The sequence below is a fragment of the Coregonus clupeaformis genome, chromosome 13, assembly GCF_020615455.1.
Source record: "Coregonus clupeaformis isolate EN_2021a chromosome 13, ASM2061545v1, whole genome shotgun sequence".
Lineage (NCBI taxonomy): Eukaryota > Metazoa > Chordata > Actinopteri > Salmoniformes > Salmonidae > Coregonus > Coregonus clupeaformis.
In genome coordinates, this window is record NC_059204.1 from 47,713,574 (window position 1) to 47,731,181 (window position 17,608).

General features: G+C 42.8%; 1 protein-coding gene across 2 annotated transcripts in view; it reads right to left on the minus strand.

Annotated features, from left to right (window-relative positions):
• Positions 1-17,608, minus strand: part of ndst1b (N-deacetylase/N-sulfotransferase (heparan glucosaminyl) 1b) — a 73,286-nt gene that overhangs the window by 46,814 nt on the left and 8,864 nt on the right. Inside the window, exon 1 of one of the 2 annotated variants that reach the window (XM_041894450.2) lies at positions 435-609. The exons of the other annotated variant lie outside the window; for it this stretch is intronic. The gene's annotated coding sequence lies outside the window, so the exon portion shown is untranslated. Of the gene's footprint in view, positions 1-434; positions 610-17,608 lie in introns of those variants that run through there. 2 annotated transcript variants of the gene reach the window in all.

Sequence of the window (17,608 nt, forward strand, 5' to 3'; positions counted from 1 at the left end):
ATGTGTGGGGTACCGAGATGAGGTAGTCATTCAAAAATCAACTTAAACACTATTATTGAACACAGAGCGAGTCCATGCAACTTATGTGACTTGTTAAGCAAATATTTACTCCTGAACTTATGTAGGCCTGCCATAACAAAGGGGTTGAATACTTACTGACTCAAGACATTTCAGCTTTTCATTTTTAATTAATTTGTAAACATTTCTAAAAACATAATTCCACTTGGACATTATAGGTTATTGTGTGTAGGCCAGTGACACAAAATCTAAATTGAATCCATTTTAATTTCAGGCTGTAACACGACAAAATGTGTAAAAGGTCAAGGGGTATGAGTACTTTCTGAAGGAACTGTAAATGCCAAACCTCCATAAGACCATACAATCACATTTCTTCTCAATGGAGCTACTCTGCAGGAAAGCATCAGCCACAGTACCTTGTGAAGCGCGTCTGGAGAGCTCCATCCTCCCATGGCCACCTCTGCACCTCGAGGGCCCTCCAGCAGCCTGTGTGCCCTGCCAAGCCAGTCTCTGTTTGTGCTCCTCCACTCTCCACCCCGCTAGCTAATGCTGCTGCCTACCTCCACAGGCTCTCTGCTCTACTCTGCTCTCAGAGCTTTAGCACCACTTCACCACCAGCCTCACTCACTCTGCTCGGCTTTGAGCTCTCACACTCACAGCACACACACTGCTGCTTACATCTGGTGACAAAAACACACAGAGTCCGCCAGCCAGCCCAGTCTGCCAGCCCAGCGCACACTGTACCACCACTAATGGTGCACGGGTCAGCTGTTCGTTCACCGCAAATGCTAATAACCCACCCGTAACCACCCGACTATATGTGATAAAGTGAAAATCTGAGGCCCGCACCCGGACCCTAACAGATAATACAGAAAAGGTGCTGTATGCTAGTCATAGACGGCGGAACAATTTTTTGACATGGGACGCAGGATTTGTTTAGCCTGATTTAGATATGTTTCCGCTTATAATTGTAAACATTTTGGTAGGCTATTTGTTAGTCAACTTGCCTATAATTAGAACATGCAGTTTCTCTTCTGTCATTATATGTTGCCCCAGAAGACTAAATACACCCGCTGCTCAACAGAATATATTTTTTTTTAATCGATATAATTAATGCTTAAATCTAGTTGACATTGGTAAAATTCTCTGTCATCTGCTTCTTTTGCGGAGCAAAGACAATTAGGGACCGGGTACAAAATGCAATAAAAAAAAAATATATATAATAAAGATTTGATGTCCAAAATGTCCAAATGATATCAGTTTGACCGGTTAAGGAAATAGAAAGCTTTGAAAACGACCCAACATGTTTCTAATAAGATTTCAGTTTGGCTTAGATGCAGATTTTATGTGGTTGAAATCCTAAAATCGGCTTTTATGATGCTGATAAAGATAGCAACTCTACAGATGGTATCTAACTGTGCATTCCCTTTCTCTCAAGATGCTGAAAGAAAGAAATCATATTTCTACACGCCCGTTCCCAAGTCCAAATTTTGCCTACCTTTGGTGTATCGCTTTACTGCAGAAAATGCTTAATTCTGCAGGAGTGAATATTAAGGCTACGTGAGAGGTTATAGACCTACAGTCAGTGTCCAGATTTCAGTTTCCAATTAACCCATCTAAACAGTAGGCTACAGTTCCATTGACGTGCCATAGGCCTATTTGAAGTCCCCATCTTGTGACTGTCAAAGTTTGTATAGTGCCTCAAAAATCATCACACATAACATAGCTGGCACTGATATCTTCTTTTACCACTTGACCAAATCTTTCCCAAACGTCACATTAATTTACCATCTTTATCTTCAACTCTCCATGTCTTTTCTCTTATTGAATTCAACTCCGACATTGTCCTTTTAGCCTCCGTTGATCAATGTTAACTTTTTCTGCCCATTCCCAAAAGCATTTGGCTGTAGGCTATTTGGCACGCGTACAGCAAGGCCCTAAAGCTTAGGCTTCTGCTCTAATGCCAGATTGCCTAAAATAATGAAAGAACAACCTCAAAGTATAAATTGCACAAGAATGATACATTTATTACATTTTAGTAGTTTAGCAGATGCTCTTATCCAGAGCGACTTACAGTTAGTGAGTGCATACATTTCTTTCTTCCATACTGGCCCCCCCGTGGGAATCGAACCCACAACCCTGGCGTTGCAAGCGCCATGCTCTACCAACTGAGCTACACGGGACTGTATTCATTGATTTAAGGTATTGTTTTCTCTTTATTCAATCCGCCCGCCACTCATCCACACAATATGTCATGACCCTAAACCTTCCCACCCCGTGGATATACAGTAACTGCGGGGACTGCGGGTTATAAGTCAACCCACGCATCAATAAGCACCACCACTGCTCTGCCAGCCCTCAGAGAGGACTTACTTGGCCAGAGCAGGTTCAACCCCCACAGCACGGCCAGTGTTTGGTGTGAGCGGCGAGCCTACCACGCTGCTTATCTAATGTGTGCTAATCTCCTGTCATTGGGGCGGTGCTAACCCTGTGAGCTGTACCCCTGACGTAATCCCCCTATGGACTGACTCCGGCATGATGGTAAGGGGATTACTGCCCGTTTGGAGGTGTCCTGTTTGTCTCCTGAAAACGAATGAAGGGAGAGCAGAAGACAGGTGAAACGTCTGCGGTTTCAGAGATAAAGACTGGGGGAAGCTGTGGGTCTAAATCCAATATGACACACCACTGCACGCTTGTGCAATGCAGTTTACTTCGAACGCTCTAATGCAGCAGCACAAATATGAACCATGAAAAAGACAGTACACTGAAACAACAACAGTCAGAATTCCAGTAGCGTTCAACAACCACTTGGCTGTCATAAAATGCATCATTTAATTGGTTCGCACTCAATCCATCTGTGACTGTGATGAAATATCGTGCCCACAGATGGCCTGACAAGCATATGGACAGACCGATCCCAACTACTGCTGCTGTGGCTAGCGATGGATGTAGTAAATGTGGTTACAGCATGCAATCACACTTAAATAAAGCACTATGGAGAAACAAAGGTAGGAGGCTAAATCAGTTCCAGCGGATAAAACGGAGCTTGCTGCTGTAGCTCTCACATCTCCACAGTCACTCTAAGAGGACTATTGATGTGACGTCCATTCAATACACTCCTCATCTCAACCACTACAAAAGGTTGAGAGCAAAGAATAAGTACCACCTCTTGTTCTTTTAAATTCATTTTCCTTTGGAAAGAAGAATATAGCATTCCACTGGCTATGAAACAGTCATGTTTTAGAGTTAGAACATTTCCCATCCTGCAGTGCAGTACGAAGAGGCTGTGCTGCCGCCACTTCAAATGCCTTATACCTTTCGATTTTATGTCATGTGATGATGCAGTGATCATTTCGGTCTGTCACCTCCATTTGGGCAATATAGCCTAAAAAACATCTCCATTAAAAAAAATTTATGGCCGATTCACGATTTATACATTACCGGTGAAAAGTTTTAGAACACCTACTCATTCAAGGGTTTTTCTTTATTTTTACTGTTTTCTACATTGTAGAATAATAGTGAAGACATCAAAACTATGAAATAACACATATGGAATCATTTACAGTGGCTTGCGAAAGTATTCACCCCCCTTGGCATTTTTCCTATTATGTTGCCTTAAAACCTGGAATTAAAATGGATTTTTGGGGGGTTTGTATCATTTGATTTACACAACATGCCTACCACTTTGAAGATGCAAAAATATGTTTTATTGTGAAACAAACAAGAAATAAGACAAAAAAACAGAACCCTTGAGCGTGCATAACTATTCACCCCCCCAAAGTCAATGCTTTGTAGAGCCACCTTTTGCAGCAATTACAGCTGCAAGTCTCTTGGGGTACGTCTCTATAAGCTTGGCACATCTAGCCACTGGGATTTCTTCCCATCCTTCAAGGCAAAAATGCTCCAGCTCCTTCAAGTTGGATGGGTTCCGCTGGTGTACAGCAATCTTTAAGTCATACCACAGATTCTCAATTGGATTAAGGTCTTGGCTTTGACTAGGCCATTCCAAGACATTTAAATGTTTCCCCTTAAACTACTCGAGTGTTGCTTTCGCAGTATGCTTAGGGTCATTGTCCTGCTGGAAGGTGAACCTCCGTCCCAGTCTCAAATCTCAGGAAGACTGTAACAGGTTTCCCCTCAATAATTTCCCTGTATTTAGCGCCATCCATCATTCCTTCAATTTTGACCAGTTTCCCAGTCCCTGCCGATGAAAAACATCCCCACAGCATGATGCTGCCACCACCATGCTTCACTGTGGGGATGGTGTTCTCTGGGTGATGAGAGGTGTTGGGTTTGCCCCAGACATAGTGTTTTCCTTGATGGCCAAAAAGCTCAATTTTAGTCTCATCTGACCAGAGTACCTTCTTCTATATGTTTGGGGAGTCTCCCACATGCATTTTGGTGAACACCAAACGTGTTTGCTTATTTTTTTCTTTAAGCAATGTTTTTTTTGGCCACTCTTCCATAAAGCCCAGCTCTGTGGAGTGTACGGCTTAAAGTGGTCCCATGGACAGATACTCCAATCTCCGCTGTGGAGCTTTGCAGCTCCTTCAGGGTTATCTTTGTTGCCTCTCTGATTAATGCCCTCATTGCCTGGTCCGTGAGTTTTGGTGGGCGGCCCAAATGCCATATTATTTCCATTTTTTAAATAATGGATTTAATGGTGCTCCGTGGGATGTTCAAAGTTTCTGATATTTTTTTATAACCCAACCACGATCTGTACTTCTCCACAACTTTGTCCCTGACCTGTTTGTAGAGCTCCTTGGTCTTCATGGTGCCGCTTGCTTGGTGGTGCCCCTTTCTTAGTGGTGTTGCAGACTCTGGGTCATTTCAGAACAGGTGTATATATATACTGAGATCATGTGACACTTAGATTGCACACAGGTGGACTTTTTTAAAAACTAATTATGTGACTTCTGAAGGTAATTGGATGCACCAGATGTTATTTAGGGGCTTCATAGCAAATGGGGTGAATACATATGCACGCACTACTTTTACGTTATTTATTTTGTAGAATTATTTGAAATTTTTTATTTTTTTCATTTCACTTCACCAATTGGACTATTTTGTGTATGTCCATTACATGAAATACAAATACAAATCCATTTAAATTACAGGTTGTAATGAAACAAAATAGGGAAAACGCCAAAGGGGATGAATACTTTTGCAAGGCACTGTAGTAACCCAAAAAGTGTCAAACAAATCAAAGTATACAGAAGATAGCCCTATTTGGTAAAAAACCAAGTCCATATTATGGCAAGAACAGCTCAAATAAGAAAAGAGAAATGACAGTCCACCATTACTTTAAGACATGAAGGTCAGTCAACCCAGAAAATCTCAAGAACTTTTATAAGTTTCTTCAAGTGCATTCGCAAAAACCATCAAGTGCTATGATTAAACTGGCTCTCATGAGGACCGCCACAGGAATGGAAAACCCAGAGTTACCTCTGCTGCAGAGGATAAGTTCATTAGAGTTTCCAGCCTCAGAAATTGCAGCCGAAATAAATGCTTCAGAGTTCAATAACAGACACATCTCAACATCAACTGTTCAGAGGAGACTGTGAATCAGGCCTTCATGGTCGAATTGCTGCAAAGAAACCACTACTAAAGGACCCCAATAAGAAGAAGAGACAAGCTTGGGCCAAGAAACACGAGCAATGGATATTAGACCGGTGGGAATGTGTCCTTTGGTTTGGAGTCCAAATTGGAGATTTTTGGTTCCAACCGCGTGTCTTTGTGAGATGCGGTGTGGGTGAACGGATGATCTCCGATGTGTATTTCCCACTGTAAAGCATGGAGGAGGTTGTGTTATGATGTGGGGGTGCTTTGCTTGTGACACGGTCTGTGATTTATTTAGAAAACAAGGCACACTTAACTAGCATGGCTACCACAGCATTCTGCAGCGATACAACATCCAATCTGGTTTGGGCTTAGTGGGACTATCATTTGTTTTTCAATAGGACAATGACCCAACTCACCTCCAGGCTGTGTAAGGGCTATTTTACCAAGAAGGAGAGTGATGGAGTGCTGCATCAGATGACCTGGCCTCCACAATCCCCCGACCTCAACCCAATTGAGATGGTTTGGGATGAGTCGGACGGCAGAATGAAGGAAAAGCTGCCAACAACATTCCAGGTTGTAAGGCAACAAAATAGGAAAAATGCCAAGGGGGGTGAATACTTTCGCAAGCCACTGTAGATGATTCCATATGTGTTATTTGTTTTGATGTCTTCACTATTATTCTGCAATGTAGAAAATAGTAAAAATTAAGAAAAACCCTTGAATGAGTAGGTGTTCTAAATCTTTTGACCGGTAGTGTCTCAACATTTTTTATGTTTTCTCTAAATAAGCTTTGTTGTACGATTAAAAAAGGTCAAATACACTGCATTTCAGACAGTGAGCAATAATCTAATGAATTCAGGGCTTGTGAAATTAGCCTCCCACTAATAATGTAATTATTTTATCAAAATTGTTTAACCTGCTTTTTTCAATAATCACTGATATGGCTTTTGAAGTCTGTTTATGAAAATTCCCTTTTCGTTATTTGTAACCAGAACCATGCATAATGCACATTCACAAATAATGACTAAGTTCTTGTAGCAGGCATTAAAGAAAATTAACACAGGTCTCAAACAATCTCTCAAGCACAAGCCCACGTGCTAGTGAGTAGCCAGCTACTCTTTATATTTCAAGTTTAGCCAACTTGGACCTATTTGCTAGTGAACAAGGTAGAACAGTTGAATTGTTATAAACACACCCTTCTGTCCGTCTCCAACTGTTTGAACAGCATGATAGCCTGTCCACTTTGTTCAGATGTTGAAATCAAGTGGCCTACCTTATTTCTCAGCATGAGAACGAGTTGCCAATTCCTTATATAATTGTGTTTTATGCTTATTGCACATTTATAAAAAAACAGACTAGACAGCTAGTATAACAGTCTTTGGCTAAATGCAGCAAGCAGTACGTGGTACCGTAATGCCGCACAATAATATAATATAATATGCCATTTAGCATTAATATTCCAGAATCAATGTCAAATCAAATCAAATTTTATTGGTCACATGCGCCGAATACAACAGGTGCAGACATTACAGTGAAATGCTTACTTACAGCCCTTAACCAACAGTGCATTTATTTTTTACAAAAAAAGTAAAAATAAAACAACAACAAAAAAAGTGTTGAGAGAAAAAAGAGCAGAAGTAAAATAAAGTGACAGTAGGGAGGCTATATATACAGGGGGTACCGTTGCAGAGTCAATGTGCGGGGCACCGGCTAGTTGAGGTAGTTGAGGTAATATGTACATGTGGGTAGAGTTAAAGTGACTATGCATAAATAATTAACAGAGTAGCAGCAGCGTAAAAAGGATGGGGTGGGGGGCAGTGCAAATAGTCCGGGTAGCCATGATTAGCTGTTCAGGAGTCTTATGGCTTGGGGGTAGAAGCTGTTGAGAAGTCTTTTGGACCTAGACTTGGCACTCCGGTACCGCTTGCCGTGCGTAGCAGAGAGAACAGTCTATGACTAGGGTGGCTGGAGTCTTTGACAATTTTGAGGGCCTTCCTCTGACACCGCCTGGTATAGAGGTCCTGGATGGCAGGAAGCTTGGCCCCAGTGATGTACTGGGCCGTACGCACTACCCTCTGTAGTGCCTTGCGGTCGGAGGCCAAGCAGTTGCCATACAAGGCAGTGATGCAACCAGTCAGGATGCTCTCGATGGTGCAGCTGTAGAATTTTTTGAAGATCTGAGGACCCATGCCAAATATCTTCAGTCTCCTGAGGGGGAATAGGCTTTGTCGTGCCCTCTTCACGACTGTCTTGGTGTGTTTGGACCATGATAGTTCGTTGGTGATGTGGACACCAAGGAACTTGAAGCTCTCAACCTGTTCCACTACAGCCCCGTCGATGAGAATGGGGGCGTGCTCAGTCCTCTTTTTTTTCCTGTAGTCCACAATCATCTCCTTTGTCTTGGTCACGTTGAGGGAGAGGTTGTTGTCCTGGCACCACACGGCCAGGTCTCTGACCTCCTCCCTATAGGCTGTCTCATCGTTGTCGGTGATCAGGCCTACCACTGTTGTGTCGTCGGCAAACTTAATGATGGTGTTGGAGTCGTGCCTGTTCATTGATACTCCCGTTTTAGTAGTGTCTGCTCTGCACGTAATTTGAGACGTTGAGACATAAAACGGGTATTGTTAGAAAGGTTAACTTCTCCTCTATTACAGTAAAATAATGTTTCTTTCCATATGACTGATTCTGTTGGCTTTGTAGGATACCCCTCTGGTCCAGTCCCGCAATAACTCACCAAAAGCGTACGGGCAGAGCATGCAGAGCGAGGTGGTGGAAAGGACGAGACAGGCAGAGCAGTGACTGAGTACACCAAACATCAGGAACACCTTAGCATGTGTTCTTAATGTTTTGTACACTCAGTGTATGCTAGCAGGATAGTCCATATCTCCAATCATCTTTGCTGATAGCGATATTGACTTTCCATAAGTGGATTAATTGGTCTAATTTAGCATTTACAGTGCATTCGGAAAGTATTCAGAGCCCTTCACGTTTTACACTTTGTTACGTTACAACCTTATTCTAAAATGGATTAAATAAATAAAATCCTCATCAATCTACACACAATACCCCATAACGACAAAGCAAATAAAAAACATTTATGTAAGTATTCAGACCCTTTGCTATGAGACACGAAATTGAGCTCAGGTGCATCCTGTTTCCATTGATCACCCTTGAGATGTTTCTACAACTTGATAGGAGTCCACCACTGGTAAATTACATTGATTGGACATGATTTGTAAAGGCACACACCTGTCTATATAAAGGTCCCACAGTTGACAGTGCATGTCAGAGCAAAAAGCAAACCATAAGGTCAAAGGAATTGTCCGTAGAACTCTGAGACAGAATTGTATCGAGGCACAGATCTGGGGAAGGGTACAAAATCATTTTTGCAGCATTGAAGGTCCCCAAGAACACAGTGGCCTCCATCATTCTTAAATGGAAGCAGTTTGGAACCACCAAGACTCTTCCTAGAGCTGACCTCCCGGCCAAACGGAGCAATCGGGGGAGAAGGGCCTTGGTCAGAGAGGTGACCAAGAACCCGATGGTCACTCTGACAGAGATCCTCTGTGGATAAGGGAAAACCTTCCAGAAGGGCAACCATCTACGCAGCATTCCACCAATCAGGCCTTTATGGTAGAGTGGCTAGACGGAAGCCACTCCTCAGTAAATGGCACATGACAGCCTGCTTGGAATGTGCCAAAAGGCACCTAAAGGAATCTCAGACCACGAGAAACAAGATTCTCTGGTCTGATGAAACCAAGATTGAACTCTTTGGCCTGAATGCCAAGCATCACGTCTGGAGGAAACCTGGCACCATCCATATGGTGAAGCATTGTGGTGGCAGCATCATGCTGTGGGATGTTTTTCAGCGGCAGGGATTGGTAGACTAGTCAGGATCTAGGGAAAGATGAACAGAGTAAAGTATAGAGAGATCCTTGATGAAAACCTGCTCCAGAGCGTTCAGGACCTCAGACTGGGGCGAAGGTTCACCTTCCAACAGGACAACGACCCTAAGCACACAGCCAAGACGATGCAGGAGTGGTTTCTGGACAAGTCTCTGAATGTCCTTGAGTGGCCCAGCCAGAGCATATCTGGAGAGACCTGAAAATAAATGTACTGCGACGCTCCCCATCCAACCTGACAAAGCTTGAGAGGATCTGCAGAGAAGAATGGGTGAAACTCCCCAAATACAGGTGTGCCAAGCTTGTAGCTTTCAACATTTACATTTTAGTCATTTAGCAGACGCTCTTATCCAGAGCGACTTACAGTTAATGAGTGCATACATTTTTCATACTGGCCCCCCGTGGGAAACGAACCCACAACCCTGGCGTTGCAAGCGCCAAGCTCTACCAACTGAGCTACAGGGGACCTGTAGAGGGCAACGGTTAATTTTTTTGGGACTGATTTGTTAATCAAAATCAATTTGCGCGCCGTATTGTGTCATGGTCTGCTATAGCCAGACAACGTCACGTCCCTTATCCGTACGTAAAACATGCTGACCCTCATCTCCATCCTACTCACTGTCTCTGTCAAAAGTATTCCCCTAGGAGCAAAGACCGAGGAAATAACTTAAGGAACAACAATAGGAACCATTTTGCCATTCTGTCTCCAATTTTTAACTGGCTAAATTGATTCTGGGAACAAAACGCCAGAGCTATTACCATAAATCAAGCGAGGATTGGAACATGACTGTCTCAGACAGACACAAATCTACATTGTTCACTCTTGTTTACTAAAAGTGGGATGTATATTTCTTCACTAACCTTCATAAGAATCTTGGGAGGCGATTTCTATTACATTGTTCTTCTTTTGTTAAGTAAAAATGTTTTTATCAGGGAGTGTTCCTTTAAAGTTGTATTAACTTCAGTCCGTGATTCCTCTGAGAGAACCCTTGGAAGAGGATGTTGGAGGATCACACGTTACTGGGGATAATTGGAAGCGGTGTGCAAATACTAGTGCGTATGAACAGGGCAGCCATTCCGCGCCAAGCCCAGATGCTTGGGAGCATCTTCATCCCTCTCCTCTTAATTAGGCTGCACAACACGGCAAAAGACCCGCTATTTATAGATGCTTTAACAACTGACAGACAGCACCCAGAGGCAGAGGCAGGCTGGGGAAACACAAATCGTACCTTTATTTCAGAGAACACTGGCACTTTTTTGCTATGGCCTCTGAATTACATTTTTACATTTAGGTCATTTAGCAGACGCTCTTATCCAGAGCGACTCACAAATTGGTGCATTCAACTTAGGATAGCCAGTGGGACAACCACATCTTGATCACAGTAAGTACACTTCTTCAAAATGTAGATTCAGGCTACTGTCACAGAGTTGTGGCAAGTCACACCTAAAATCTTATTTTCCGAGCGGTTGGGTGGGTACAACGCATACCTGCCATTGTTAACCAAATGACAAGACTGCACTATACCGTTTGTAGTGACACTTCTACATACCCGGCCCAGTATGAGACAATGGTCTTTAAATGATTAATTCATAATCCCTGTAATGACATCCTAGACATTTTTGTGCCCTTGACCTGTCTGGATTACATCGCACAACAACTCATTAAACAGCTTCTATCTGGCTGAGACCAGCCAGCCGTCTGAGTGATGCCAGGTAAGGCCCCCAGAGGAAGATGTATACATACACACATCACAGACAGAACTAAACTTACCCTGATCCCATAGCTTTACATCCAGCTCTATTGATTGGAACCAACTGCACAAATAGCACACACGTACATGCCTTTTCTTTACCCATTTTGGGGGTTTTGTTTAAATAAGACAAAAGGGAGCCATCTGTTCCATTGCTGGTAATTAGCTAGGGCTAACATGACTGTTTTAGGCGTCAGCATGCTTCAGTTCGGCTGCCGGCTAGCCGAAGTCGGCTAGGAAAACCAAACGAGTGTGCTCACATACTCCCTTAAAAGACCTTTCGCTTGAAAAATGAAAAAAAAGCAGCAATAGTAATGTATGTCCATTTTTAGATGCCGTAGCCAGTATACACTTCCTCAAAATAGTCAGAATGAATCTAAGATAACAAGAAAGCTGTCATTTATTTTGACATTTTTGCCGAGGAGATTTTAGTTGTGCAATTTTACCTCTAAGATGTTTGGTGCAGTATTTAATAATAATAATAATAATAATAATAATAATAATATGCCATTTAGCAGACGCTTTTATCCAAAGCGACTTACAGTCATGCGTGCATACATTTTTTTGTGTATGGGTGGTCCCGGGGATCGAACCCACTACCTTGGCGTTACAAGCGCCGTGCTCTACCAGCTGAGCTAATGAAAACATTTGCATGAAAACAAGTAATCTCTTGTTGAATGAAAACAAAGACTTTCCTGAAGAATCCCTACTGTTGACCAATCATCGACGAAGGGCCGATCAACTGAAAAAAAAAAAATACCGAAGTCCAAAACGTCACAAAATGTCTTTATAATATATGCACAAACTCTACCGAACTTTTTTGTCTGGGAAGCATGTGGACACCTTAAGTGGATTGCTCTGAGTGCGGGTGTGCAGATCTGAGGCAATAGCACTGTATTCAAATAATGGCAGAGGGCTGCAGATCCGTAGGTAACAGCCCCGTCCCGCCCCCCTGGATCCCTTTTCCCCAAAACTGAAGATCCGAATCACGTTCTGCGTTTTGTGTTTCATTACCTCTACTTTACGCACCAATTTTTTGGGTCATCCTCCCTTCACATTTCACACTGTTAATCTTGAATGATAATTCTTCAAGTTTTACCGGTGAAACGCCCATGCAGCATCTGCATGCCAACCATTTGATCTCAATCAGTTTCATGGGGATATGCATTTATATCTTGAGTTATACAGTGTTGTTTTGAAGTAAACCAGTGTTGTTTTGAATTAGGTACAGTGAGTGAATATTAGAGCAAATGGTGTTAAAATATAGCATAGTCTACCTGTGTTTAGCTTCAATCAATGCACATATTTTGCCTAGTGGCGCATGCTGTTAAGTTGTGGCCACATGAGAGAAAAATAAGACCATTTGCACAATCACCCTAAAATCTCATAATACATGGAGGTGGTGTTTTTAGTCTTACAGTAACGTTATACTATGCTATTATATTTGGTTCTCTTATGTACAATACTATCATTATGTGTTCTTACAGACGTTGATGAAACTTTATTAAACGAGCACCATTCGCCAGAGTAGCCTGTTCTCTTGGCAGACGAACGAGTAGAGCGGAGACTGCGTAAAGAACCTCGCCTTTTACTGTCGGGATGAGGGTTCGAGAGAACTCGGATCCGCAGCCTCTCTGTTAAAATAATAGGCTTAACTCTTTACTCTGAACTACTTGTATTATTTTAATTTCCAGTTAATCAGCTCCCCTCTACCTCAGAGGCAGTCATCATCAGCTTTAGTTAGATGTGGAATTAAGCTTTGATTTTCCCCATAACAGCAAGCTTTCAGTGGGAGAAGCCAACATACAACTGAGGCCTCTGTGGGAGTTCAGCGATAAGCAACACATTTCTGTAGAAAGGGCTAGGAATGAATGCAGTCCAATTCACCCATACTAGCTTGGATGTGTGGGGCTTGGATGTGTGTCCGTTGTAAGGCTACAAGGTGAGAATTATGGAAAACGTGTTGCTCATCCTACTGACCCCCCCTCTAAACATTAGAGGAGAGCCAATTTACAAAATCTATTTTGGTCCCAGCTGGCACCCGCACTTCATCATTAATCTTCATTTCGGAGAAGTGGAAGAACAGATATCACCTGATACTGGTAACCTTGTTAAACCACCATGAAACACAACACAGACAAATACAAAAATAAGTTCCAAGATGACACTCAATTCATTCTAGAAGAATGTGTGCATTCTTTAACCCGGGGCAGGAGATTAATATACATTCCATCGTAAAATGAAAATCGAGGGTCCCGCTACAGGAAAACATCCACAGCACTAGTGTTTTTGTCAGCTTCCATATCCCCTCTAGCTGTAGACAATGAACAGGCAGTGAATGAAGGAAAGGAGAGAGAGAGAGAGGGGGAAGTATACTATACTAGGCCCAGAAGAAAAAGGTGTGAAGGTTAAAGAGAAAAAAGCTGAGGAAAGCCAAGATTGATTCATCAGTTTGTCATGATTCAAGCGTGAGGGAGGCAGAGTTTACTCTAATGGATTGTAAAGGAAACCAATAGGATTTTCCTTCCCAGAGATGTATCACGAGCACTACCAATTCAAACGTCAGGAGCTCTCACAGCCATTGATCTTTTACAGGAGAAACCTTTTGTTACACCTTCATTGATGCATATAGGTTTACAAAGTACTGCAGCTGGGGGAAACCAACAACTGCAGACAACTCTTAGTCTTCCGTTGTATGGAGATAACTAATACGTGGCAGTTTGGCCTCCTCGAAACCTCGGCTCAGTTCTCTGAAAATTCCATCGCACACACCGCCACCCCCCAAAGAAGTGGCATATTGGGTCTTGCCAATAGCCCTCAAACAGCGCCTGTAGATTTGCAACAGTGGAAAACCAAATTTGTGCTGACAAGCACAGCAATACAGATTAATTAAGAAGAGTTGAGAGGTTCTTAGAATTGGCCCATCTGTGGCATCGGTTTAACAAACACAGACTTAAGAAGCAATTAAATAATCACCAGCTAACAGATGGTAGGCCAAGCACTGGCATACCTACCTGCTTCCCTCACCTTATTGCTTTAGGTGGTTTGTACACAGTCTGTCCTGAGGACACTTACTGTCACTCAGAGACAAGGCACCATAGTAAGCAATGCTCACACAGCCCTGACAATAACCACTTGCCAAAACATGAGCTTCTTCTATAGTCTATACCAGCAGTGGTCAACTCTTACCCTACGTGATCCGGAGCCTGCTGGTTTTCTGTTCTACTTGATAATTCATTGCACTCACCTGGTGTCCCAGGTCTAAATCAGTCCCTGATTAGAGGGGAACAATGAAAAAAACGCAGTGGAACTGGCTTCGAGGTCCAGAGAAGAGTTTGAGGGGTCTATATAGCTGCGTTTGTTATCTTATTGGCTGAAAAAATGTGGTGTGCATCTCAAATTACAGTGGACAATAAGACGGAAGGGGACGGGTTGGGCATTTTCAACATCCCCAAACAGCTCCCTTGGCGTCCATTGTTTAAGTCTATGATTGAAGCATGCGGACTGTTTATCCTCACTGGCACTTGTAGTCAGTGTCCTGTTTGAAACTCATGACCGTGCATTTCGAAATGGAGCAAATAGCGTTGGAACCACAGGCATGGGCTGCACCACTAACCCGTTATCATATCCATTAGCAGTGTTCCCTGTGGAGACGATATACTGGTACTTTATTAAATACCAGATGCCATACATTCTTTCTTAAGGCTGTGGTGAGGGGGTTGTTTCTCCCATAACTCTGTTCTCACCTCCTACCTTCTCAGGGGCAAATTGACTGTTTCCTTAACTATCCATTAGGCCTATAATCTTTACTCTGCTGGCTTTGACTTTTGGCTCAGTTAAACCACTACAAGTCTGTTTTGTAGCAAACTGAGGCTAAAAGAACGATGCTCTCACTTTAATGGAGCACAGTCAATAAGAACAAAGGAGGGAAAATAGGGCTGGAAGAGTGGATTGAAGGTACATAGCGGCATTGGAAACGTGTTGATTACACGCCAGCCTTTTCCCAGAACTCTGAGTGGGAGATAGACAGCAGTGAGATTTATGATTGCACGTCTTCTAGAATCAGCGATGCCTTTCTGAAACACTAGGGCTGGCTCGGGCTGCAGCACGCATCTTAAAACATCCAGATCAATGACACTTACTCTTGGCTCCTCCAATCACAACGCAGGGTAACTGCCCCACCTTTTCTCTTCCACTCTATATCCTCTCTTACACTGACCAAACAGCAAACGCACCACAACCAATATCTTCCACTGCTTTGCTGAGTCCCTTATCTTAATGACTGAGATCCGCTTACACTTGGACAGATCAGATCAAACTCAATAGCTACTACATATTTCGACCCTGAAAAATGAATTCATTATTTCATGAGTAATTCAGAATGTGCAATCCTTGCTTTGTCAGTAGGCGCACAGCAAATGTACATTTTAGAGCCACTTGCAGCCACCAGTCGATTTCCCTTAATGGATAACAGCAATGTGCTGTTATACTGAATACTACTAACCCCCATTTCCTCTCCTTCTATTGTGTGTCCACCATGATATGGATACTATATAAGCCCTAGGCTTTTCCAACTACGTATATATATAAAACATTTAGGGGGTAGATCAGCTTTAATATTGCAGATAGATTGTGGCTTCCATCAATGTTATTGTCTGCATCATTTCCAATCCCCCATATATTTTTAGTAAATATACAGTGCATTCGGAAAGTATTCAGACCCCTTTACTTTTTCCACATTGTTACGTTACAGCCTTATTCTAAAATTGAATAAATTGTTGCATTTTTTTCATCAATCTACACATAATACCCCATAATGACAAATCTAATTGGTTAAAAATAAAAAAAACTGAAATATCACATAAGTATTCAGACCCTTTACTCAGTACTTTGTGAAGCACCTTTGGCAGCAATTACAGCCTTTAGTCTTCTTGGGTATGACGCTACAAGCTTGGCACACCTTTATTTGGGGAGTTTTTCCCCATTGTTCTCTGCAGATCCTCTCAAGCTCTGTCAAGTTGGATGGGGAGTGTCGCTGCACAGCTATTTTCAGGTCTCTCCAGAGATGTTCGATCGAGTTCAAGTCCGGGGTCTGGCTGGGCCATTCAGAGACTTGTCCCGAAGCCACACGTGCATTGTCGGCTGTCTGCTTAGGGTCGTTGTCCTGTTGGAAGGTGAACCTTCGCCCCAGTCTGAGGTCCTGAGAGCTCTGGAGCAGGTTTTCATCAAGGATCTCTCTGAACTTTGCTCCTTTCATCTTTCCCTTGATCCTGACTAGTCTCCAAGTCCCTGCCACTGAAAAACATCCCCACAGCATGATGATGCCACCACCATGCTTCACCGTAGGCATGGTGCCAGGTTTCCTTCAGACGTGACGCTTGGCATTCAGGACAAAGAGCTCAATCTTGGTTTCATCAGACAAGAGAATCTTGTTTCTCATGGTCTGAGAGTCCTTTAGGGTGCCTTTTGGCAAACTCCAAGCCAGCTGTCATGTGCCTTTTACTGAGGAGTGGCTTCCGTCTGGCCACTCTACCACAAAGGCCTGATTGGTGGAGTGCTGCATAGATGGTTGTCCTTCTGGAAGGTTTTCCCATCTCCACAAAGGAACTCTGGAGCTCTGTCAGAGTGATTATCGGGTTCTTGGTCACCTCCCCGACCTTTCTCCCCCGATTGCTCAGTTTGGCCGTGCGGCCAGCTCTAGGAAGAGTCTTGGTGGTTCCAAACTTCTTCCATTTAAGAATGATGGAGGCCACTGTGTCCTTGGGGACCTTCAATGCTGCAGAAATCTTTTGGTACCCTTCCCCAGATCTGTGCCTTGACACAATCCAGTCAATTCCTTCGACCTCATGGCTTGGTTTTTGCTCTGACATGCACTGTCAACTGTGGGACCTTATTTAGACAGGTGTGTGCCTTTCCAAATCATGTCCAATCAATTGAATTTACCACAGGTGGACTCAAATCAAGTTGTAGAAACATCTAAGTTGATCAATGGAAACAGGATGCACCTGAGCTCAATTTCGAGTCTCATAGCAAAGGGGCTGAATACTTATGTAAATAAGGTATTTCTGTTTTGCAAACATTTCTAAAAAACCTGTATTCGTCAAGGGGTCTGAATACTTTCTGAATGCACTGTATATATAAATTATATATATATTTTGTAATATATTTTCCCCTAACCCTACCATCCCTCCCCTAATTGGAGTAAACTAATGGACAACAACAATTAGGCTTTACTTCCAGCTTATACATACTATATACATTTTACGGACACAGTATATTTTACAAATGTTCGTTTTTAGATCCCCATTCTTCACTACATATTTTGACTACATTCTATTGAAAAATAATGCCAGCTTCTGGAGCAATCCATAGGAT